The sequence below is a fragment of the Cydia pomonella genome, chromosome 24, assembly GCF_033807575.1.
Source record: "Cydia pomonella isolate Wapato2018A chromosome 24, ilCydPomo1, whole genome shotgun sequence".
NCBI lineage: Eukaryota > Metazoa > Arthropoda > Insecta > Lepidoptera > Tortricidae > Cydia > Cydia pomonella.
The window spans coordinates 5,059,140-5,086,113 of record NC_084726.1 but is presented as its reverse complement, the minus strand read 5'-3'; the positions used below and the strand labels follow the sequence as shown (position 1 = coordinate 5,086,113).

The 26,974-nt window shown below is 38.3% G+C and overlaps 1 protein-coding gene and 2 long non-coding RNA genes across 6 annotated transcripts in view; 1 reads left to right on the top strand and 2 right to left on the bottom strand.

Moving 5' to 3' along the window:
• The window catches only part of LOC133530999 (heterogeneous nuclear ribonucleoprotein L), a 695,759-nt gene that overhangs the window by 429,213 nt on the left and 239,572 nt on the right, over positions 1-26,974 (bottom strand). The window lies entirely within an intron of this gene.
• LOC133530968 (uncharacterized) lies at positions 12,215-13,742 on the top strand. 2 transcript variants are annotated; one of them, XR_009801421.1, is made up of 3 exons: positions 12,215-12,346; positions 12,547-12,745; positions 13,585-13,742. It is a non-coding gene; the product is annotated as an uncharacterized LOC133530968 (long non-coding RNA). The 2 variants fall into 2 exon arrangements; XR_009801420.1 differs by lacking the exon at positions 12,215-12,346 and having other exon boundaries at positions 12,353-12,745.
• On the bottom strand, positions 14,015-19,330 carry LOC133530967 (uncharacterized). The gene is made up of 2 exons (XR_009801419.1): positions 15,642-19,330; positions 14,015-14,845 (listed from the first exon to the last, which is right to left on the bottom strand). It is a non-coding gene; the product is annotated as an uncharacterized LOC133530967 (long non-coding RNA).

Genomic DNA, 26,974 nt, shown 5'->3' with positions numbered 1-26,974 from the left:
TCAAATATTATTTTTTTCTGGGAAATCTGTTTTGAGCGCCCGCAAATGACTTATCTGCCTTGAATAAACATGATCCAGTGACGATATTCTGCAAGTGACATCGTAAGGACCCGACTCTGACTATTTTTTTCAGCCTTCGACCTGGGAGCATATGTTGGGTTATTAAAGTTTTCAAATATTATTTTTTTCTGGCAAATCTGTTTTGAGCGCCCGCAAATGACTTATCTGCCTTGAATAAGCATGATTCCATGACGATATTCTGCAAGTGGCATCGTAAGGACCCGACTCTGACTATTTTTTTCAGCCTTCGACCTGGGAGCATATGTTGGGTAATTAAAGTTTTCAAATATTTTTTTTTTCTGGCAAATCTGGTTTGAGCGCCCACAAATGACTTGTCTGCCTCGAATAAACATGATCCAGTGACGATATTCTGCAAGTGGCATCGTAAGGACCCGACTCTGACTATTTTTTTCAGCCTTCGACCTGGGAGCATATGTTGGGTAATTAAAGTTTTCAAATATTATTTTTTTCTGGCAAATCTGTTTTGAACGCCCGCAAATGACTTATCTATCTTGAATAAGCATGGTCCAAGGACGATATTCTGCAAGTGGCATCGTAAGGACCCGACTCTGACTATTTTTTTCAGCCTTCGACCTAGGAGCATATGTTGGGTTATTAAAGTTTTCAAATATTATTTTTTTCTGGCAAATCTGTTTTGAGCGCCCGCAAATGACTTATCTGCCTTAATTAAACATGATCCAGTGACGATATTCTGCAAGTGGCATCGTAAGGACCCGACTCTGACTATTTTTTTCAGCCTTCGACCTAGGAGCATATGTTGGGTTATTAAAGTTTTCAAATATTATTTTTTTCTGGCAAATCTGTTTTGAGCGCCCGCAAATGAATTGCCTGCTTTAAATAAGCATGATCTAGTGACGATATTCTGCAAGTGGCATCGTAAGGACCCGACTCTGACTATTTTTTGCAGCCTTCGACCTAGGAGCATATGTTGGGTTATTAAAGTTTTCAAATATTATTTTTTTCTGGCAAATCTGTTTTGAGCGCCCGCAAATGACTTATCTGCCTTGAATCAACATGATCCAGTGACGATATTCTGCAAGTGGCATCGTAAGGACCCGACTCTGACTATTTTTTTCAGCCTTCGACCTAGGAGCATATGTTGGGTTATTAAAGTTTTCATATATTATTTTTTTCTGGCAAATCTGTTTTGAGTCCCCGCAAATGACTTATCTGCCTTGAATAAACATGATTTCGTGATGATATTTTGCAAGTAGCATCGTAAGGACCCGACTCTGACTATTTTTTGCAGCCTTCGACCTAGGAGCATATGTTGGGTTATTAAAGTTTTCAAATTTTATTTTTTTCTGGCAAATCTGTTTTGAGCGCCCGTAAATGACTTATCTGCCTTGAATAAACATGATCCAGTGACGATATTCTGCAAGTGGCATCTGTCGTCAAGCTCACCATACTTATTAACCTATCGAATGAGCTAATGGTTTTACGGATACTGGAAAGCGATATGTAAATGTACTACATACCTATACGAGGCCTGGATGTTAGTGAGATGACGATATGAGTTGTGCTGGTGTCCGACTTTATTACCTACATATAACATGAGTATCACATGATTATCCACCTGGTTTCTTGAGCTTAATAGTCGCCTCCAAACCTCCCCTTATAGCGACCCCTTTCCTCACACAAAGTTTACCTTAAGTTCATATTAGCCTCACTGGATCACTGTTCACTCTGAGTACTGATAACGTTGGTCACAATATACTAGAGACACATCATTATTCTAATAACACCATAAGAACGTTCTTGACTTGATCTAAAAGCAAATATCACTGCCGCGTCGAACTGTTCGCACACAACCTCCTTTTTCCTACTGTCGTTCTCATCTACCCTCTCACCTTCCCCCAAAAAATCCCAATAACCTCGAAGCGGTTACTTAAGTTAAACGTGACTACTAGCGCCATCTACTCCATGACGTTGGCAAATATTAGCGGGTTCGCAATACGTTGGCGACACTCCCGCCCAGAAAGAAAATGCTACTCTTAATTGAAATTAGATGTCTATAGGCAAACATATAAATAAATCAACAACTAGATAATAAGAACACTTGTGAATAACAATGTGTTTTCTCGAACCGCATGGTTCACCCTTTGCGTCGTGAATCGACACGGCCTGAGACTTTGTGCAATTTCTGATGACGTTACAGAAATGTGCTGAGACACTGCGTTTCTGAGATCGATCCAATCGTGCATCTGGTCTGAGTTGAGTTGTGATTGTGAGTGATCTGTCTTGAGCTGATAAAGAACAGGATTCTGAGTCTGGTCTGAGCATTCATCAATGTTTGTGCTGAGCCAAATAATAACAGGATCCTAAGACTGATCTGAATACTGATCAATTTCCGTGCTAAACTGATTGAAAGCAGGATTCTGAAACTGGTGTGAGCGTCCATCGATGTCTGAGCTAAGCTGAGTGGGATCACGGCTGCGACCTGTCATATTTGGTCCATTACTGGTCTCTCCGTCAACCCATGACCAATGTTATTTCTTACACTCCAGCGCGTACGGTTCTCGATTGCTCCGAGCAGTCTCTAGTTGCAATTTAGGTCACGAGAAGAGACCGCGTCATGCGGCCCATGTGTCAGAGAGTGGCAATGCGATCTGATATCAAATATCGGTATTATTAAACAGTGAGAGCTCCGTTCGCGATAGGTTTATCCCATCTGTAACTACCATCTGTGATTCGCTCTGTCACTTTGTCACTTTGCTCTTTTGACATCGTTATTAACATAATAACCTATTTCACCACTTCAAGTGTCACAACTATTACTACAGCAGACGTAAACAACTGTAACTGTTTTGAACACTGCGACGACCGCGAGAACGAAAAGAACATACGTTTTTTATATGCAATGATAGTTACCACACAGACAAATGCGGCCATCTTATCCGAACGGGTGTATGTAACCTAAATTCCCACTACTTCTCTTTACTGAATATTACTCGCAGTAATCTACTATGTTAAGTATTCGCTTTAAATCTATTCGCTTATCCATTAAGGCCACTGTTGACATGTCCATCTCTGGGTGCACCCACTTCATGTCCGGCAGCCCTCCCCAGCCAAGGGAGAATCACGCTATTTTTATATAATCACAAATCAGAATGTAAAATAGAATCTATTTACAACTCGACCACACTCCTTTTTTTATGCTAATTGGACATTCAACAGACTTGTCAAATCAGGCTCCCACTTCGAACCGTCAAATCCAAAACAAGTGATGTGATATTCAAGGCACCTTTTCTTACCGTTCATTTCGATTTATCAAGCAGATATTGAGTCAAAATGAACTCTGTTTTTTTTGTTTGCAAAGTGGTTTTTATTCTTCTTATCATTCTCTGGTGCGTTTATATCGCGCCTGGTGTGAAATAATCTAGTTTAAATATGTTGGGACAGTCAAGTTGTCAGCAACAGTTTTAAAAGTATTATATCGCGTCCGTGATTTTATTCACGTCGATTTACGCATAAACATTTTTGCCACACTTTATTCTGTCTAAATTGAGCTACACTGATACCGCCTTTGGGGGGTGGATGCTGGCGAGTACCTCGGTATTAATTCAACGCATTCAAAATGCTTTTCTTTTCTGTTTCTTGCCGTTCTCACATCACACCATTTTTAAACCGTTATAACCTATTAAATATGTCTGCCAGACCTACCTTACACTTTGCATCATTGCTTTTTGGAGTCATTCGCGATTAACAGCCGTCTTATCTATTTGAAAAACTTAAGATTTCGAAGGGTCATATACGTGGTGTCCTCAGGCTTAACGGCACGCAACACAGTAAGTCCGCTTTTCGTGGCAGCTTTCGATATGTTTACTCTTTGATTACATCCCCGTGCACATGCATCAGTCCTGCTAAGGATGGTAGAAACAGCAATACATATACTGTACATCCGAGGTACCGATCCATCTTCCTCATTCCGATCAGATCTTAAATTAAGCAAAATATCGCCAGCCTTCCGCACCACAGTGTTTTAACTGCTGTGTCCATCAAATTGACCCAATCTGTTTCTTTTATTCACGAATAATCACTTCACAACTTTAACAACCATGCGAGACATATAGATGGGTACTCAGTAGCAAATTCTCAACGTGTGCCAATTAATAAAGAATACAGTGGGTGCGGCGTATACTCTTTAAGGCTTTGCGCTTTATTGACTTCGCATTCGCAAAGGCTTTTGATTTCTTTAACTGGAGTTAAATGTTCAGAGTTATGAGAAATGGGGATACCGTAACACGTAATCCTTTTATAGTTGAACGAGGAGTGCAACTGTTCACTGAGATCTGTGAATAGACAATGAGTATAGGAAGGTTGTGAGGGTGATGTCCAAGTTGGTGGCCAACTAATCAATAAACTCAGTTTTGCAGATGACATGACTATATTAGGTTAAGTGTCCGTGGAAAATGAATTTCGGTTCTGCTACAAAAGATTGGGTATGCCAGTAATGAGTCCATTTTCAGGATGCAGATCCATACCTTATGATCAATAGAAATGAGACGAAGATGATGCATGTCGATCTTCCTTGTAAAATTAAGAGAATCAATGAATTGCACGATCTTGAGGCAAGTTGTTGGTTTACTTGGTATTTTAAATAAGTGATGATGGCATCTGCGACTAAAAGGTGATCAGAAGAGCTCATGTGGCCAAAGCTGCGGTGAAACGACTCGCCAGGATATGCATATGGAATAACATAAAACAAGGATCAGACTAATGCGGGCGCCTTGGTTTCTCGATCATATTCTTTACATGTCCGAAACCTAGACCATTGAAACTGAAACCCATCATAGGACAGATGCATTTGAGATATGATGCTGGCGAAGAAAGCTTGAACGTTACTACGGTGCAACTGCTTCAACTCTTGACAAACTCGACATCACCGAGGTTATCCACTGTTAGTACCCATAGCGTTCTTAGTTTCTTCGGCTATCGAGGCCGAACCAAGAAAGGAAGAGCCAAGGAAGCGTAGGGATGGACGTATGGTCACACGTCGTTGGGCGAACAGAATAACATTAAAGATAAATCCACATTACAGGCTAGCATACACCGCCCAAGAAAGAGCGGCTTCGAGTGCACTGGTGAAGAACCACACAGGACAGGTGTCCACAGTGACTTATGACGATACGGCAACGAATAAGACTTTGATAAATCTGTCTTGTGACTATTGCTACTGTAGGAGTCGTACATAAAACAATTAAGGCTCCTCTTCCCGCAAAATACCGTAAAACTAAGTTATTCAGAACCATATTTTATATTAAACATTGATACTTTCTGAGCAGCAAAAAACATATAACAATCTACAAGATATGACCAACGATATATTTTTCTGGAAATCTATTTTAATTTACACAACTATATTTCTTTCAGTTAGATCGGTATTACTTCTGCAAAAATATGGAACTTTACAATCATTCTCACAAGACACTATAAAATGATTTGGTTTTCTTGCTTTTTGCAATTTCATAAAACTATGCCTCAATTTCTAAAAACAATAAGCCTAAATTCCGCCTAGATTCCTACCATTACCCCCCTCTGCGGAGGCAGTGCGAGGCAAGTCGTATTGCTAGACGGACCTGTGCTGCATTGCACGCGCGAGCAAGCGATATTCTATTTCGAACGCATAGCTCTGCGCGCTCGATCTTTTGCAGTGGGTGGTGCGGTGAGGGGTATAAAGCTCCGCCCACACGCGCGAGGTCATTGGCGTCGAGTGCAGCCTTAACACTACGATATTTCACGGCAATATTAAAATGAATCAAGAAAGATATCGAACTTCCTTATATGACATCTGATTCTAATTGTGATTATGATTCTTGGGATCATAGTGTAGCTCCAGTCTGCATTTCAATCCGATTAAATCTGATAAACAAGCTAACAAGCTGAGGTGTCCCGATCAATTATTATCAATAATTATTTGGCTTATGATTAATCTCTTCCTTTTAAAGGTTTAATGGTCTGAGCTTTTGCATACTAAAATAATTAATAATAAAGTCCTTTTTATTGTTTCTAAAGATGATATTATACAAAATAGATGATATTATATCTGAATTACTTCTGTCATTACATTTATTAAAATAACACAATACTTGAGAAATTCTGATCTTATTCAGAAATGTATCCACCATGGTCTTCTACCACCTTTGTAATTATTACTATGAGTATGAAGGTTGAAGGTACTTAATATGTACATCTACGACGAGTAGACTCGATTGAGTTGGCGACATCAATTAACATCTACTGCTCGATTCCACTTTCATTTAACAAAATTAAAATAGTTTTGCATGGCTAGTGACTATTCTTTAAATTATCTACCACTCCCTTACCTGTTTTTGTTGGAATAAAATACATAATAAAGAAACCACTAGCCCATTCAATTAGTATGCAATTCATTTGAAGTCTTCTCAATAATAATATATTTTAATATTTTTAACCCTAGGTTTGGGTCATCGCATGTACATGACATAGATACATACACAATTCAGAAGTTAAGTTAATATTTATCTAATTAGTTTATATCAAATCGCTAATCTGTGACTGTCCACACTATGAATCAATGGTTGAATAATAATAGGAAGTCCTTATACCTATAGGGTATGGCTTAGGTGCAAACATATATATTATAATAGCCTGGTGGCTTATAGTAAACAGTTTTGCGTTTGCAATTTACTGTTATACAAGTTGATATTTATTGATTCTCTGATGACAATCTCTAGATTGGAATGTTAATTGGGATTGAATCAAGATACTGTGCTGAGTTACATGAACAGAAAAAGTAAGTGAATATTATTTAAACATAATATTTATATTCGGCAGTTCTTTATTCGTTTACAATCCTTTTAACCGTTTATTTTTTAGGACAGCAATATCATGCATGCCAACTGTTAAATCTAGCGAGAGCCCCATATTGGCAGTTTGCTGGTGCCATTGGAGTGGCTGCGCGATTCTGATTGGGTCTCAATGATGGTCCTGGTCCTTTGAGTTTGGGTAGCCATGTACATATTATGACATCAAATTGTAATCTGATTTCAAGTGCCTCCTGCATTTTCATTAAGGCACGTTACAGGTTACTACATCTAAATGATACCTATAACTTCTAAGAAACCAACCCGTACCAATACCTTACAACTGTAACAACAAGCAACAATGAGGCAAGACATTCCTTAACATCTCTTATGTTATGAGTGGTTCTAGTCCTTCAAACGAAGTGAAAGGGTTGATTTCGAATTTTGAATTACACGCAATGCGAATGCTTCTGATTTTAGCTTAGTGAAGATATGGATGCGCAAAACATACGATTATAATAGCCTAGTTTGGTTGTTTGGAAGATGTCGCTCTTCAGCGATAAGACCGCTTGTTGTGCACCATAGTTTGAGTTATGTGCTTAATCTGTATGTTATTTTCGTTTTTATATTGGTGAGCAACAAAGAATATTTGTACTGTATTATTTTATTAATCTTGATAAAATAAATTTTGTTTCATTCTAAGAGAATATTTATGGATCATATAAGTATATCGAACGAATGTTAAATCTGGTTCCTACCTAATACGTTAAACATGATACATTCGTTTTCTAAAAAGACACGCAGTATAAATTGTTTCCATCCACCACGCACACTTGCGCACACGACGAGTCAAATCAGGGCTGAGCTGATAATTTGTGATAAAGCGGATATTCTGCAAGCAATGCGTGTTATACAAAAGCATCATTCATAAGAGATTATGGTCCTTTTCACAAAATGTTATAAACACCAATATAACTAGATCCCGAAGTTACAGAAAATATACCAAATCGGGGGTCAGACCTAAACTGGTTTGTAAGCAACAACAGTCGGCAAGGCATTATATCACTATCCGCATGATAAATAAACTTTAAATTTGATAATATTAACTATAACAACTATTCCGCCAAACAGAACAATGAATGAGAGATTTTGATTCTTATTATTTTAATATTAAAATGTTAATTATTTTGTTAATGAATTGTTGATCAACAGCATGATTTGAATCTGTGATAAAGTCGCTGTTTGAAAGGATGTATCCTGGGTCACAACACAAATTGACCAGCAAATTTTAATTCAAAATGTCGTAAATGTTTATTAGTGCATGATTTTATTTAATTTATATCAAAGATTGGTCAGGCAACTAAATCTAAACACGTAGGTAAAGTACCTTGTCCCCTACATAATCAAATATAAATATCAAAATTAACATAACGTATAGGTACCTAAATATAGATTATAGTTAAACCTCTTGTTTAACTTAAACTTAGGTTTGAGCAGTTTGACCTGTTAGGTATGAGCAGGTATGGTAATGGCACCATTCATTAGACATTTAAGAGAACAATTGGATAATTGCTGACACTTCACCGACAATTGAAAAACTTCTACCGCTTTGGGCGTTAAAATTTGAGTTGAATGTCCTTTCACCCTTCATTATTTTCGACATGTTTAATGAAATATGTAGTTAGGTACTTGGTTTCAATATAATGAAATGTGAGACTTAAGAGTTCTAAGGCTCTTGTTGAAGGTAAAATGTTACTAAGTCAGTGTTTAAAAACTGATGATAAATACTTGTTTTATAGGATTTATAGTAAACACGAATTACGAATGTTTACTGAGACTTACCTGATTCATAAATGATTACTGATTACCTTTTATTATTCAGTAGAGATAACTATATTTTCTGATGTGACAATCTTTGCCACTCTCTCATTCTTTTAACATAGAAATGTTGAATCTGTTTAGTAACGTCACATATAATCATGAGCGTAAAAGTAAAATCTTGAGCGTTGCGAGTGTTTCAAGGCACGTGAGTTGAAAACAAACTTTGCTGCTCTGGTAAAACATAAACATTTTTATCACATCAATTATTGTCAAATACTGGTTCTAAAACATAAAAATTTAAATATTTATATCATTCAAAACCATAACATGAAATTCCATTCCATTCCACTGCTTATAGCTGCTATAGGGCTAATAAACACACTGTTTTCAAAGATTAAAGAGAGCTTTTTAATTCAGACTACCCTTTGTCGCAAAATATTAATAATCGTGAAAGTATGTATTTATATATCTGCTTTTTATAAACTATATTATGATACCTACTGACACTTGCAATCTCTTGTATATCAAAGAGCAAGAATGTTCAGTTAAAATGTATGTAGGTACTCACTCAATTGCCTATGTGCTCAGGTGAACCACTAACATTCGCCTGCTGAGTACCTTTTTGGTAGAAATAATATAAATATGGGCTTCATGGTTGAAATAAAACATTAAATTGAATTAAATAAACCAAATATTGTAGCTCTTTAGTTGTACGCGCGTAAATAAATTGACTTTTCATATGTTAGAGATAAATATATGTTACTTTTGATGATGATAACAGTGCATGTGAATAAAAATTCCCAGCATGCTCCACCATGTCGTCAAGCTCACCATACTTATTAACCTATCGAATGAGCTAATGGTTTTACGGATACTGGAAAGCGATATGTAAATGTACTACATACCTATACGAGGCCTGGATGTTAGTGAGATGACGATATGAGTTGTGCTGGTGTCCGACTTTATTACCTACATATAACATGAGTATCACATGATTATCCACCTGGTTTCTTGAGCTTAATAGTCGCCTCCAAACCTCCCCTTATAGCGACCCCTTTCCTCACACAAAGTTTACCTTAAGTTCATATTAGCCTCACTGGATCACTGTTCACTCTGAGTACTGATAACGTTGGTCACAATATACTAGAGACACATCATTATTCTAATAACACCATAAGAACGTTCTTGACTTGATCTAAAAGCAAATATCACTGCCGCGTCGAACTGTTCGCACACAACCTCCTTTTTCCTACTGTCGTTCTCATCTACCCTCTCACCTTCCCCCAAAAAATCCCAATAACCTCGAAGCGGTTACTTAAGTTAAACGTGACTACTAGCGCCATCTACTCCATGACGTTGGCAAATATTAGCGGGTTCGCAATACGTTGGCGACAGCATCGTAAGGACCCGACTCTGACTATTTTTTGCAGTCTTCTACCTGGGAACATATGTTGGGTTATTAAAGTTTTCAAATATTATTTTTTCTGGCAAATCTGTTTTGAACGCCCGCAAATGACTTATCTATCTTGAATAAGCATAGTCCAAAGACGATATTCTGCAAGTGGCTTCGTAAGGACCCGACTCTGACTATTTTTTTCAGCCTTCGACCTAGGAGCATATGTTGGGTTAATTAAGTTTTCAAATATTATTTTTTTCTGGCAAATCTGTTTTGAGCGCCCGCAAATGACTTATCTGCCTTGAATCAACATGATCCAGTGACGATATTCTGCAAGTGGCATCGTAAGGACCCGACTCTGACTATTTTTTTCAGCCTTCGACCTAGGAGCATATGTTGGGTTATTAAAGTTTTCAAATATTATTTTTTTCTGGCAAATCTGTTTTGAGTGCCCGCAAATGACTTATCTGCCTAGAATAAACATGATTTCGTGATGATATTTTGCAAGTAGCATCGTAAGGACCCGACTCTGACTATTTTTTGCAGCCTTCGACCTAGGAGCATATGTTGGGTTATTAAAGTTTTCAAATATTATTTTTTTCTGGCAAATCTGTTTTGAGCGCCCGCAAATGAAATTCACAACCGATTCGCGTAAAAATCTGTGACCATATTCTATGATTAAAAAGATTTTTTTTGTCGATCCAGTTTTTGGAAAATTTTCAAAATGGCGGATTCATGGTAAGTCGCGCCTAAACAAATAGCCATATCGATATCATAAGAGTTTCTTCCTTGTGAGACATGTTTACAGAGTGATTTGCGAAAAATTCAGACATTTTAGAACGGTGGTTTAGGGGGTATTTAGTTATTTAAGTTATACTCGAGAATAAGTAGCCTAATTTCACCATTTCACATATAACCACTCGTGGCTCAGATGGAATACGCTCGCTTTGTATTGAAGAGGTTCTGGGTTCCAACCCCAAACAATGATTTTTCCTTTTTTTGCACTTTAATTTCCTATTTTTGATTGACTAAGATTTGTACCAGGAAGAGAGAGGTCCCTGGATCTATCCCCGGAATTGTAACTTTTTGTATTATTTTTTGCATTTAAATTTCATCTTGTTGATTGATCATGCTAAGCGCGTTCGTATCAGTCGTTATGTTTGAACTTTTTTTTCAGCCGTTACAGTTCAAGGAGACGGACAGTTGCGCAGGCGAAAACGGGTGCGATGTGTGGGGGGACCATGTTCAGGATTTTTCGGAGCAAATTTTGCACTTTGATTAAATTATCAACTTTTTCGTTTCTATAGATTAGTTGTTAATCGGAATATTGATATTATTTTAGGAACAGAAGTTTAAACGTAAATGTTTGTTTTATTGCTTTAAAATGAATATCATAGCTAAAATAGAGAAACAGTTTTTATAGCATTTTTCCCCAGCTCCTGCCGGAGCTGCAATGTTTCAAGATGGCTCTCGCGGCAGAAAGTTACGGTACGGCACGTGGCATTATTGTAGATAATTTTGGTGTATATAGATTACTAACAGTCGGCGATGAGAAAGTGGCGCCATCTAATAGATCAAAGGCGAAAGCAAAGGTATAGGGTTTCAAGCGATGGCGCCATAACCTTTAGGCTGTGCCCGGTAAGATGGCGCCGATTTTTGACATTTAATAAATTGAACACATATTAGTGAATTAGGTTCAAAGTCAAATGGCGTTTTAAAAGTTTTAATCACGTGTCGAAAGATAAGGCAGTAAATTTACGTGGCTACAAAGTGTTCTTTGACAATACACCTCTATTTCAAATTCTCTTTGCTGTTAGTTACCCAAATCAGTTGAACAGTTTGCTACTTTGCTGTGCGGTATTTAGAGCACCAACATAGGTCTTGACTGGCTTAAAAAGTTAAAATGCTCAGAGTTTTTGTATGTTTTTGATTCGTTATTTTTGTTGCATGTTGAGACGGCCCAATGATGCTATTTTGAGGTCATTTACTGAAAATAGGTCCGTTGGCACTGTTTGATGTATCTTTCTAATCATGCTCTACCCGTTCCTCGCCTTTACCATTACTACCGATCAGATTTGATAACGGCGCTGTCACAAGAACTTACATTATTCAGTCAGCGGCAGTAATGAAACGGAACGCAAACTTGTCATGATTGACAGATGTCAAAGTCAGAAAGCCCATGAAATGCGGGAATCAAGTTTCAACAAAATATGTTGTATACGTGCGAAATATGTTTAAAAAATTCACCACGTCGTACAGGACGGTAAGTTTTATTTAATAGTGATGCTATTGACAAAATTTTATTTGTATTAAATACACATAATGATGTTTTTATGATTACGGCAGTATTTTAGTGATTTTTGGCACTTCGAAAGTTGTGGGAAATATTGTACTCCTGACCGCATATGGATGGTATTTTTCACTGTGTGAGCAATATACTTCATGTAGTTATTACACTTGCAGATCAACGAAACTCTCGACTTCTTTAAGAGCAGTCAGGTGGATACATCTCTCAATATGTTCGTAATCTCAGAGAGCGTCTAAAGCGAGCAATCCGATGATAGCTTTATGCTCGACGACATTGGAATGACGAAGATTGGATCAATGCGAAATTAGCTCAAATTCAAAATACGGATACAGAAGATGACGTTTTATTTCGTGAGTAAGTATATTTTTTATTTTTCAATATGTTAAATTTAAAGGCCGACCCACACCGCTTGCGTGCGCAGCACGTGTGCGTCGACGTAAGCGTAGACGTGCACAGCACCCCTGTCACACCGGGTAACGCGCACGTCACGCAGCGCACGCCACGCAGGGTGCTGTACACGTCACGCATGCGCACGCTGCAGCTCTGCGTGCAGATCCGGCGCCATTTGCGTACTATGATGCCCTAGCCTCTAGACAACTAACAATGTTCGTTAGTAGTTAGTCGGATGAAGAGGAAGCACTCCTCTTACTTTTTATCACAAAATACTCCTGCGAAATCTAAAAGGGTGTGAGTTCACAAAATCAATGGAAAAAGATATTTTGATCGGCGACAAAGGTTTTGCACTGCAAACATTCTTAATGCGACCATTCTTTCTTAATCCATTATAAAATCTACCACACGCACCGGCCGACTTGTAAATAAATACAAAGGAGCTGCGCGTGTACACGCGCAGCACCGAGCTGTGCGTGTCCGAACCTGCTCGGTTCGCCCTCTCATAGGGAACGCCGGTAAATACAACGTCATCACTGCACGCAACGAAGCGACGTTGCCGCTCCGCTGCGTGCATGCGTGCACGCAGCACGCAGCCGGTTTGTCTCGTCGGAGCTGCAATGCGTGCAGCTCACGCGCACGCGTACGTCACGCAAGCGGTGTGTCATATCTTATGAGAATTCTTAGTTTACAACGCAACGGGACGCGCACGCGCACGTGCACGCGCACGTGCACGTCTACGCACACGCAACCGGTGTGGCCTGGCCTTAAATTCCTTTTTTTGCAATCAAATCTTATTTCAGGTGAGCCATCCATCAATTTGTGTCAACAAGAACAGTCCCAAAGCATCCAAGAAAGTACCAGTGTTTCTATTACTGACTTGATTATATAAATCATGCTATTTATTTAATAATTTCAAGTAATACTAACTACATTTATAGCAATTAAAATATATGTCTGAGCTTATATTTTCATTGTTATATATATATAACTGGTGGGTATTACCTGTTAGCCTGCCCCAGAAACACCAATGCCAAGCCCTGTTCCCAAGGTATAACAGAAACTCTGCTTTGAAGCCTTATGATGAAATGGGATTCTTACTGTCAAGACCTGATGAAGCATTACAAGGATCCCACAGAGAGCTTAAGTATTTTATGGGCATAAATATACTTAATAATGGAAGTGCCTAGCCCTGTTGGAGTGCAGTGCTCTATAAAAATAAAACAAATCATAGAAACTAAATATGGTGTTTTAATCTTCTACCAGTATAAAAAAGTTACACATCTTGTAATACCCTAAATTCAATACTATCACTAGCCTTTGTTAGGACTAAGGTTCTAAGTTCGATATTTCATAATCCTTCTTTTTAGGGTTCCATACCCATAGGGTCAAAACGGGACCCTATTACTAAGACTTGACTGTCCGTCTGTCACCAGGCTGTCTCATGAACTGTGATAGCTACAGTTGAAATTTAGACAGATGATGTATTTCTGTTGCCGTTATAACAATAAATTTAATACTAAAAACAGAATAAGATGGTATGGCACCATATATCTGTCCTAAAATTTATTTTGCTAGTTTAGCATAGAAAATATAATCCGTGCACGATCAGAATGAGACCAAACCTTATTTAGACAAGGTTTCATAATTTTGAATTTTTCCGATATTTCCAGTCACCATGACTAGGTTTCATCCCATTCTAATCACGCGCGAATTACAATGGGACACAGACAAAGAACAGTTCAAATAAAGATAGTTTATTTTTCAATATGACAATGCACTTATGAAAGTCATAAAAAGGTAAAAAATAGTCAGTTTTTTTATTTACATTTACTACCACAAAGAAACATCTATACATTTTAGATTTTTCCTTGTTCTTCGCAGTACCATCTCGGGCAATATACAATTTTTATAAAAGTTTACCAGTTTTGGCAACATCTTTTCTATAAAAGTTTCATCATGCTCTACTTCCAAAACTGTAATGCCATAACTTGGGGAAATGTAACAAATGAAGTGACATTTCATCATTTGTGTCACCCGCAGTGGCCGCAGTTGGTCCTGGATCTGCAATCAGAATACCCATTATCAAAACTGTCTCTCATGAATTCTGTAATAAAAATTACATTATTTTATCTTATGTAGGTAGTTCTAACCTGAAAGTAGTAATTGTGTTTTTTATTTATTAGAAAATTTCCAGTGTCATCCACCCATATAGGAAAATTTTGACGTTCTTAAAGAGAGGCCATTTTTGGGACTTATAAAATTTCAGTGTGATATTTTTAACCCAACCTGTAGGGCTAAGATGGTCGGCTCTTTATCATTTGTCACCATGCCTGTCACGTTCTAACAAGTATTTAAGTGCGAAAGTGACGCATGACATGACAAGTGATAAAAATGCGACCATGATACCACTGCTGATACCAACTTTTTATTACTTTATCATGTAGGAAATGTTACATTTAGACATGACAAGTGATAAAAATGCGACCATGATACCACTGCTGATACCAACTTTTTATTACTTTATCATGTAGGAAATGTTACATTTAGTATCTTTTGTCTTTTGACATTTTTCTAGAGAAGAAAATTTATAGAGAAAATGTAAATGACAGAGGCAAGATAGGTGAGACAACAAGCAACCTCACCATCACAACCTCATCTATCTCCAGAACTACTGGTCTTAGGGAGATATTTCACATGACAAAACATACTTAATTGAACATTTCCTACATAACGTAATAAAAATAGTGTTAAGTTGGGAAAAAAATATCACACTGCAATTTTCTAAGTCCCAGACACGGTTTATAATATAGTGGGATAGTGAAAAAGATATAGAAAAGTCAGCCTCCATTGAACTTACCTTTTGATTTCTCCGTGATATCGTTTCATTTGCCCATGGCTGCGTTTCCGACTCTTTCTCGGGCCTGAGTATTGATGGTTTTTATAATCTTTTCGGGATGTTTGTGGCATTCTCTCGATAAAGTTCACTATTAGAATCAAAATAGCGAAACAAGAAACAACAAGACTGCCGCCAAACTGCCAAGAACGTAGGTAGTGATTATATGCTCTTTGCCAAAGTGCCGGTGCCGCGTGCCGGTCAATCAAAATGACAGTGACGTTTGGTAAAATGAAATTGAATAGAAATTTATCAATTGACACAAACGCCTCGTTGCGCGCTTGAGCCGTGCGGAGTGAAGAGCGGCATCGTCGCATTTTCGGCCAGCTCGCAACGTAGCCTTTCAACGCACACACTGAACATACGCTTAGTGTACGACGCTGACACCGTTCACTCACACATTGACAAATTTTAACTAAAATATCGTTCTCAGTTAAGCTATTATTCAAATATTTTTATTACAAAAACATAATTTCCCGCAAACAAATATCAAATTGAATATTAATGGAAGTGGTTTCATTGTAAAACCATGCTCCATTCGCCCATAATTGGATAAATACATTAGTATGAAAAACGAACCACCTTAATAACTAACTGAGGACGGACGGTCATCCATTGCCTCACAATGGTTTTTGCATTGCTCACAAATTTGCCTCCAACTACTGGCAAAAAGATCGCAGTCTGGAGCCGACTGGAGAAGTGCGTTGATGTAGTGCAAAGCACGAACCAGTGGTGATTGCCTGTACGCCTTCGTGCGCGCTTTAGGAGCCGCAAGTAAGTCGCGATTACGAGGCCTAAAATTGAACTTTGCGACGGACAGAGAAGGGATGAGGAGGCGTACTAACTGTGAGACCAGCTGAGGGCAGTCTGAATCTCCACGTAATATTCTGCACGCGCCGATCATAAGTGCATAATTACGCCTCACTTCTAAAGAGTTAAAACCCAGAGTTCCAAGTAAATATTTTGTCGGGTAAAGGAAAGGATAATACCCATAGACTTTTTTAAATAAAAATCTTAGAAAAGTCTTTTGGATTTTCTCCAGAAGCAAAGCGTAAGTGACCTCATGGGGGTTCCACACCACAGACGCTGCCTCCAGTTTACTCCTAACTAGAGAGGTATAAACAATCTTGATAACAATCGCGTTGTCAAAATCACGAACGTTACGGATGACAAATCCCAATCTCCGATAGCATTCGGTAGCTAGGGTTCTCATATGAGCATGAAAGTTAAGATGCGGGTCAAATATGACACCTAGGTCTTTAATAGTGTCAACGCGGTTAATTAATTTCGTTCCTAACATGTAATTACCAACTAGCGGACTACGAGATCGGCTAAAAGACATCACAGAGCACTTCTCAGGGTGAAAAATCAGTTTGTTTGAGATACTCCTCTCCTCAATTATCCTTTGTCAATTGTTAACTAAAACCGCGCGTGCCACTACCTGCAAAAAAAGGGCCGGGTAACTTTAGCCGGTTATTTAATTACAACTCCTATGGTAATTGAAATAAGATTCAAAATGAACAAATGGAAAAATAATCTGTGATTTCTTGTGTGGGGACCAGGGAATAATATATATATATATATATATATCAACTGAATTATATTCTAGCTACGGCTCTGATGGGCTATGATGATCACGAATACTGATATTAGCAAATTCCGGGCACCTTATTCCGTTACTCTAATGACTCCTTAATTGGATTAAAAGAGAAAGATGCCCGCAATTTGCGAATATCGGTATTCGCGGTAGGCACTCTGATAGGCTTTATGGCCGACGCCAAGCACGGCAGGATAGCAAAGGCACGCCGCGAGGCCCGCAGGCGGCTCCTGTACTCTACCATCTCTATCAATCAGCGCCATGCCTTGCCATGGCAATATGCTTGTGAGATCCCGTATAGTATCTAGTTTGTGTTTATTTTATTTTATAATTTTGTAGCCAAATTATGATGTTAAATAAATGTATTTTCTTTCTCTCTTTCTATGCTATAACTTTTGTGACAATGTGAAATCAACCTTAAAACAAATGATTAAAGATTATATCGACGTAGTGTCGCATCGCTATTAATAAGCTGCCGCCCGTGGTGGTAACTGTTTTGATTTCTTTTAAGAACAAGTTCAAATTTAAATTGACAGCTTTTTCAAAGGAGGCGTGTACGCATGCCCTTTGTTTTTTACTGCTTCATCGTAGTTTTGCAAAATAAGCCTTGATGCAATAAATTAAGTAGATACTTACCACGTTTGATTAAACATAAGTAAAGCGGCTTTTCTTTATAGTGTTAATAGGCTTGTGTATAGGGTTGCCAACAGTCCCATTATATGCGGGACGTCCCGTTTCTAGAGCCCTAGTGTCTGCATCCCGCAAACAGACAGCGCGGGACGCCGATTGTGCCGTTTTCAGGCTAGACTAGATTACAAACACTGAAACGAACGTTCAGTTATAATACTTATAAAGTTATAAGTAAAGAGCGCGTGATTCTAATTTGAATACTCGTAAAACACGGTACCGTGCGCTCACTCGCTCGCTTGGCACTACCCAGCCTATATAGTTGATTTTTCATGCCTTTTCCATACGTTGGTTGACGGCCAATTTACATTATCCACTGGGTGAAGGTGTTCCGCATTTTATACCGAAGTCCCGTAATTTGATCGCAAATGTATCGCAAATCTGTGCACTAAGGTTGGCAACCCTAGTTGCTAAGTCAAAAATACGCAATTCCCCCTACTTAACTAGTCTAGGTATAGCAGAACTATTTCCGAATATATCTGCTCTTAGCAAGTACAGTACCTGGGCGACCGAGCTTTGCTCGGTTATAACAACTATTTATTGTAATATGGTGGTGTATAGGTGATAATCTTAACTACATTTTTTACTAAATTAAACTTGTCTAAAACTATAAAAATTAAAAAATTATATATAAGCTTGAACATATAAAAAAAAACAAAAGTTAGTCACCGGGCGGGATTCGAACCCGTAGTACTGGTTGTTTCTTGCCGCCCGCGTCTTAACCCGCTGGACCAGACGGACAGTAGACTACAACACCAAATTAGCGACCATATTCTGAGTCGAAAGAAAAACGCATGAAAAATCGAAAACACGTGTTTTCCCAAACATAAGACTAATCTAGATCGATTGTTTACCCCCAAAAACCCCCATATACCAAATTTCAGCGAAATCGTTAGAGCCGTTTCCGAGATCCCTGAAATATCTTATAACTTTAAACGAGCAATTCTTGTATTGGGACCGTGCGAAGTGCATGGTGGGGGTAAGTAAAGCGATCCCAGCGCATAAGGTGGTAAAAATTTGAACTAACTGCGGATAGCGTCTTTAACATTTCGTACAATTATATGGCTCTAAATGAAACTTTGATTTACGATTACTCCTGAAATATTCATTTAAATTGTACGGTGTATCTAAGGGATCATTGTAATCTGTATGAAATGCTGAAGAGCCCTTAATCCTTGGAGCGTTCTCCGATTTCACGATATAACGCTCGATAGATGGCGTTGGCGCTCGGTACACGAGCGCCGGCAACGCGACGCGCGTTTCAATGCAGACTAGAATAATCTTGATAGTTTTCAATATAATTTCAAGCAACATTAATTTTAGTGTTATATGATATCATATGGGCACTCTTTATTTTATTTTATATGCACAGTAGTTTTTTTTTAATGTACACTACTACTAAGTGTACAGACTACAGAGTGTACTATAACCCTTGCGTTCTGTCTCTTTCACACCAATGGAAAATGAAGAAGTTAGTAAATGACTGCAGGTATAAATAAAGTATATTAGTGCGATAGAGAGACAGATAGTGTTTCGTTGTCGTATCGTAAACGATTGGCATGTTGGCCACACACTTGCTTGGTGCCTAGCCAAAATACCAATCGTTTGCGTATATTAGTGCGATAGAGAGACAGTAGTGTTTCGTTGTCGTATCGTAAACGATTGGCATGTTGGCTACGCACCCATGATACCTAGCCAAGAAGCCAATCGATTGCGCATATTAGTGCGATAGAGAGACAGATAGTGTTTCCTTGTCGTATCGTAAACGTTTGGCATGTTGGCTACGCACCCATGCTGCCCAGCCAAGATGCCAATCGTTTGTGCATATTAGTACGAGAGAGAGACAGATAGTGTTTCGTTGTCGTATCGATTGGCATGGTAGCTACGCACCCATGCTGCCTAGTCAAGATGCCAATCGTTTGCGCACATTAGTGCTATAGAGTTTCAGTGTAATGCATTGTCACCCGACTTACATAATTATGTACCTATGCATTTTCAGCTCAATCGAAAACCGAGAAGTGGATCAAAAACTTGCAAAATTTGATTACAAACAGACAATGGTCAGGTGAAAGTAAATAAAAGCTTGTAAAAAGTCATTGATAAAAATGATTTCGAACAGGTTTAAGAAAAATAAGCTAAAGTAAAGAACAAAACATTGCAAGATGCATTGGGGTCCTTATGTAAATAGTTTTTTTTTTCTACAAAACATCTTGAAATCAAGTGTCACTAATATTATACGGAGAATATTATTCTAGCCCCCTATGATTATGAAAGATAAGTAGGTAGATTAAAGTTTGTTAGTTATCCCAAATTGCTTTGGGCTTTGAAGATTGGTTACTATATTCTTCATTCTCATTCATCCCACCTGGAGGTATAATAATAAAAATGGTAAATTTAGCTTTAGTAATTTTACTATAATATATATATAGTCCTCCATGTCGTGTCCGACAACGGCGACCCCTACAATTTTCTCTGATGAGCATGTATATTGTATATGGCTAGCGAAACCGAACTTAATCTTAAATGTCAGGTCGCACTGTGCACAATAAAGCTGCCCTTGTTCAGAGTTGGCCGAAACGTTAATGCAATTGACCCTTAACCATTACAAATTGAACCGTAAACTGTAACCGTCCGTTACGGTTCAATTTGTAATGATTAATGGTCAATTGCAATTAACGTTCGGCCAACACTGCCCTTGGTCGTTTTACTCGTGTATGCGTGGAGGGCTAAGTCTCGACTTCCGTTGAAGGCGCTTTTGGTCCAGGTGTTCAAGTCGAGCTTCTTCGAAAGTAGCTACACCTTCTCTTACCTTACTATCTACTACAATACTACGCCTATACTATAATACTAGGCTAACAGAAGAACCTTTGTAGGCCTACCAGTCCTACCACTTATCTTGGTATGTTTGCAAAGCAGTTGCCAGGCGGATTTCTGGTAGAAGCAAATTATTCAGAGTCGGGTCCTTACGATGCCACTTGCAGAATATCGTCACTGGATCATGTTGATTCAAGGCAGATAAGTCATTTGCGGGCGCTCAAAACAGATTTGCCAGAAAAAAATAATATTTGAAAACTTTAATAACCCAACATATGCTCCTAGGTCGAAGGCTGAAAAAAATAGTCAGAGTCGGGTCCTTACGATGCCACTTGCAGAATATCGTCTTTGGACTATGCTTATTCAAGATAGATAAGTCATTTGCGGGCGTTCAAAACAGATTTGCCAGAAAAAATAATATTTGAAAACTTTAATAACCCAACATATGTTCCCAGGTAGAAGACTGCAAAAAATAGTCAGAGTCGGGTCCTTACGATGCCACTTGCAGAATATCGTCACTGGATCATGTTTATTCAAGGCAGATAAGTCATTTACGGGCGCTCAAAACAGATTTGCCAGAAAAAAATAAAATTTGAAAACTTTAATAACCCAACATATGCTCCTAGGTCGAAGGCTGCAAAAAATAGTCAGAGTCGGGTCCTTACGATGCTACTTGCAAATATCATCACAAAATCATGTTTATTCAAGGCAGATAAGTCATTTGCGGGCACTCAAAACAGATTTGCCAGAAAAAAATAATATTTGAAAACTTCAATAACCCAACATATGCTCCTAGGTCGAAGGCTGAAAAAAATAGTCAGAGTCGGGTCCTTACGATGCCACTTGCAGAATATCGTCACTGGATCATGTTGATTCAAGGCAGATAAGTCATTTGCGGGCGCTCAAAACAGATTTGCCAGAAAAAAATAATATTTGAAAACTTTAATAACCCAACATATGCTCCTAGGTCGAAGGCTGCAAAAAATAGTCAGAGTCGGGTCCTTACGATGCCACTTGCAGAATATCGTCACTAGATCATGCTTATTTAAAGCAGGCAATTCATTTGCGGGCGCTCAAAACAGATTTGCCAGAAAAAAATAATATTTGAAAACTTTAATAACCCAACATATGCTCCTAGGTCGAAGGCTGAAAAAAATAGTCAGAGTCGGGTCCTTACGATGCCACTTGCAGAATATCGTCACTGGATCATGTTTATTCAAGGCAGATAAGTCATTTGCGGGCGCTCAAAACAGATTTGCCAGAAAAAAATAATAGTTGAAAACTTTAATTACCCAACATATGCTCCCAGGTCGAAGGCTGAAAAAAATAGTCAGAGTCGGGTCCTTACGATGCCACTTGCAGAATATCGTCACTGGATCATGTTTATTCAAGGCAGATAAGTCATTTGCGGGCGCTCAAAACAGATTTGCCAGAAAAAAATAATATTTGAAAACTTTAATTACCCAACATATGCTCCCAGGTCGAAGGCTGAAAAAAATAGTCAGAGTCGGGTCCTTACGATGCCACTTGCAGAATATCGTCATGGAATCATGCTTATTCAAGGCAGATAAGTCATTTGCGGGCGCTCAAAACAGATTTGCCAGAAAAAAATAATATTTGAAAACTTTAATTACCCAACATATGCTCCCAGGTCGAAGGCTGAAAAAAATAGTCAGAGTCGGGTCCTTACGATGCCACTTGCAGAATATCGTCACTGGATCATGTTTATTCAAGGCAGATAAGTCATTTGCGGGCGCTCAAAACAGATTTGCCAGAAAAAAATAATATTTGAAAACTTTAATAACCCAACATATGCTCCTAGGTCGAAGGCTGAAAAAAATAGTCAGAGTCGGGTCCTTACGATGCCACTTGCAGAATATCGTCACTGGATCATGTTTAATTAAGGCAGATAAGTCATTTGCGGGCGCTCAAAACAGATTTGCCAGAAAAAAATAATATTTGAAAACTTTAATAACCCAACATATGCTCCTAGGTCGAAGGCTGAAAAAAATAGTCAGAGTCGGGTCCTTACGATGCCACTTGCAGAATATCGTCACTGGATCATGTTGATTCAAGGCAGATAAGTCATTTGCGGGCGCTCAAAACAGATTTGCCAGAAAAAAATAATATTTGAAAACTTTAATAACCCAACATATGCTCCTAGGTCGAAGGCTGAAAAAAATAGTCAGAGTCGGGTCCTTACGATGCCACTTGCAGAATATCGTCCTTGGACCATGCTTATTCAAGATAGATAAGTCATTTGCGGGCGTTCAAAACAGATTTGCCAGAAAAAAATAATATTTGAAAACTTTAATTACCCAACATATGCTCCCAGGTCGAAGGCTGAAAAAAATAGTCAGAGTCGGGTCCTTACGATGCCACTTGCAGAATATCGTCACTGGATCATGTTTATTCGAGGCAGACAAGTCATTTGTGGGCGCTCAAACCAGATTTGCCAGAAAAAAAAATATTTGAAAACTTTAATAACCCAACATATGCTCCTAGGTCGAAGGCTGCAAAAAATAGTCAGAGTCGGGTCCTTACGATGCCACTTGCAGAATATCGTCACTAGATCATGCTTATTTAAAGCAGGCAATTCATTTGCGGGCGCTCAAAACAGATTTGCCAGAAAAAAATAATATTTTAAAACTTTAATAACCCAACATATGCTCCTAGGTCGAAGGCTGAAAAAAATAGTCAGAGTCGGGTCCTTACGATGCCACTTGCAGAATATCGTCACTGGATTATGTTTAATTAAGGCAGATAAGTCGTTTGCGGGCGCTCAAAACAGATTTGCCAGAAAAAAATAATATTTGAAAACTTTAATAACCCAACATATGCTCCTAGGTCGAAGGCTGAAAAAAATAGTCAGAGTCGGGTCCTTACGATGCCACTTGCAGAATATCGTCCTTGGACCATGCTTATTCAAGATAGATAAGTCATTTGCGGGCGTTCAAAACAGATTTGCCAGAAAAAAATAATATTTGAAAACTTTAATTACCCAACATATGCTCCCAGGTCGAAGGCTGAAAAAAATAGTCAGAGTCGGGTCCTTACGATGCCACTTGCAGAATATAATAATAATAATAATAATAATATTCTTTATTGTGCACAACGAAAACATGATTAAATACAGTAATTAACATAAAAAACTAAGCAACAACAGGCGGTCTTATCGCTAAAAAGCGATCTCTTCCAGACAACCTTCAGGTAGTAGAAATTACTGTAAGGAAGAAATATGTATAAGGGTAGCAAATATAAATGGAGAACCAGAACAGAGGAAAAAAATAAAACAGCACAAATATATGTATAACATATAAATATATACATAAATATGATAAATAAATATATATATATATATATATATAAACATATACATACATATTTCACACAACACAGAATCAAATCATATATCGTCACTGGATCATGTTTATTCGAGGCAGACAAGTCATTTGTGGGCGCTCAAACCAGATTTGCCAGAAAAAAAAATATTTGAAAACTTTAATTACCCAACATATGCTCCCAGGTCGAAGGCTGAAAAAAATAGTCAGAGTCGGGTCCTTACGATGCCACTTGCAGAATATCGTCATGGAATCATGCTTATTCAAGGCAGATAAGTCATTTGCGGGCGCTCAAAACAGATTTGCCAGAAAAAAATAATATTTGAAAACTTTAATAACCCAACATATGCTCCCAGGTCGAAGGCTGAAAAAAATAGTCAGAGTCGGGTCCTTACGATGCCACTTGCAGAATATCGTCACTGGATCATGTTTATTCAAGGCAGATAAGTCATTTGCGGGCGCTCAAAACAGATTTCCCAGAAAAAAATAATATTTGAAAACTTTAATAACCCAACATATGCTCCCAGGTCGAAGGCTGAAAAAAATAGTCAGAGTCGGGTCCTTACGATGCCACTTGCAGAATATCGTCACTAGATCATGCTTATTCAAGGCAGATAAGTCATTTGCGGGCGCTCAAAACAGATTTGCCAGAAAAAAAAAAATATTTGAAAACTTTAATTACCCAACATATGCTCCCAGGTCGAAGGCTGAAAAAAATAGTCAGAGTCGGGTCCTTACGATGCCACTTGCAGAATATCGTCACTGGATCATGTTTATTCAAGGCAGATAAGTCATTTGCGGGCGCTCAAAACAGATTTGCCAGAAAAAAATAATATTTGAAAACTTTAATAACCCAACATATGCTCCTAGGTCGAAGGCTGCAAAAAATAGTCAGAGTCGGGTCCTTACGATGCCACTTGCAGAATATCGTCACTGGATCATGTTGATTCAAGGCAGATAAGTCATTTGCGGGCGCTCAAAACAGATTTGCCAGAAAAAAATAATATTTGAAAACTTTAATAACCCAACATATGCTCCTAGGTCGAAGGCTGAAAAAAATAGTCAGAGTCGGGTCCTTACGATGCCACTTGCAGAATATCGTCCTTGGACCATGCTTATTCAAGATAGATAAGTCATTTGCGGGCGCTCAAAACAGATTTGCCAGAAAAAAATAATATTTGAAAACTTTAATAACCCAACATATGCTCCCAGGTCGAAGGCTGAAAAAAATAGTCAGAGTCGGGTCCTTACGATGCCACTTGCAGAATATCGTCACTAGATCATGCTTATTTAAAGCAGGCAATTCATTTGCGGGCGCTCAAAACAGATTTGCCAGAAAAAAATAATATTTGAAAACTTTAATAACCCAACATATGCTCCTAGGTCGAAGGCTGAAAAAAATAGTCAGAGTCGGGTCCTTACGATGCCACTTGCAGAATATCGTCACTGGATCATGTTTATTCAAGGCAGATAAGTCATTTGCGGGCGCTCAAAACAGATTTGCCAGAAAAAAATAATATTTGAAAACTTTAATTAACCAACATATGCTCCCAGGTCGAAGGCTGAAAAAAATAGTCAGAGTCGGGTCCTTACGATGCCACTTACAGAATATCGTCTTTGGACCATGCTTATTCAAGATAGATAAGTCATTTGCGGGCGTTCAAAACAGATTTGCCAGAAAAAATAATATTTGAAAACTTTAATAACCCAACATATGTTCCCAGGTCGAAGACTGCAAAAAATAGTCAGAGTCGGGTCCTTACGATGCCACTTGCAGAATATCGTCACTGAATCATGTTTATTCAAGGCAGATAAGTCATTTACGGGCGCTCAAAACAGATTTGCCAGAAAAAAATAAAATTTGAAAACTTTAATAACCCAACATATGCTCCTAGGTCGAAGGCTGCAAAAAATAGTCAGAGTCGGGTCCTTACGATGCTACTTGCAAAATATCATCACGAAATCATGTTCATTCAAGGCAGATAAGTCATTTGCGGGCACTCAAAACAGATTTGCCAGAAAAAAATAATATTTGAAAACTTTAATAACCCAACATATGCTCCTAGGTCGAAGGCTGAAAAAAATAGTCAGAGTCGGGTCCTTACGATGCCACTGGCAGAATATCGTCACTGGATCATGTTTATTCAAGGCAGATAAGTCATTTGCGGGCGCTCAAAACAGATTTGCTAGAAAAAAATAATATTTGAAAACTTTAATAACCCAACATATGCTCCTAGGTCGAAGGCTGCAAAAAATAGTCAGAGTCGGGTCCTTACGATGCTACTTGCAAAATATCATCACGAAATCATGTTTATTCAAGGCAGATAAGTCATTTGCGGGCACTCAAAACAGATTTGCCAGAAAAAAATAATATTTGAAAACTTTAATAACCCAACATATGCTCCTAGGTCGAAGGCTGAAAAAAATAGTCAGAGTCGGGTCCTTACGATGCCACTTGCAGAATATCGTCACTGGATCATGTTTATTCAAGGCAGATAAGTCATTTGCGGGCGCTCAAAACAGATTTGCCAGAAAAAAATAATATTTGAAAACTTTAATAACCCAACATATGCTCCTAGGTCGAAGGCTGAAAAAAATAGTCAGAGTCGGGTCCTTACGATGCCACTTGCAGAATATCGTCCTTGGACCATGCTTATTCAAGATAGATAAGTCATTTGCGGGCGCTCAAAACAGATTTCCCAGAAAAAAATAATATTTGAAAACTTTAATAACCCAACATATGCTCCCAGGTCGAAGGCTGAAAAAAATAGTCAGAGTCGGGTCCTTACGATGCCACTTGCAGAATATCGTCACTGGATCATGCTTATTCAAGGCAGATAAGTCATTTGCGGGCGCTC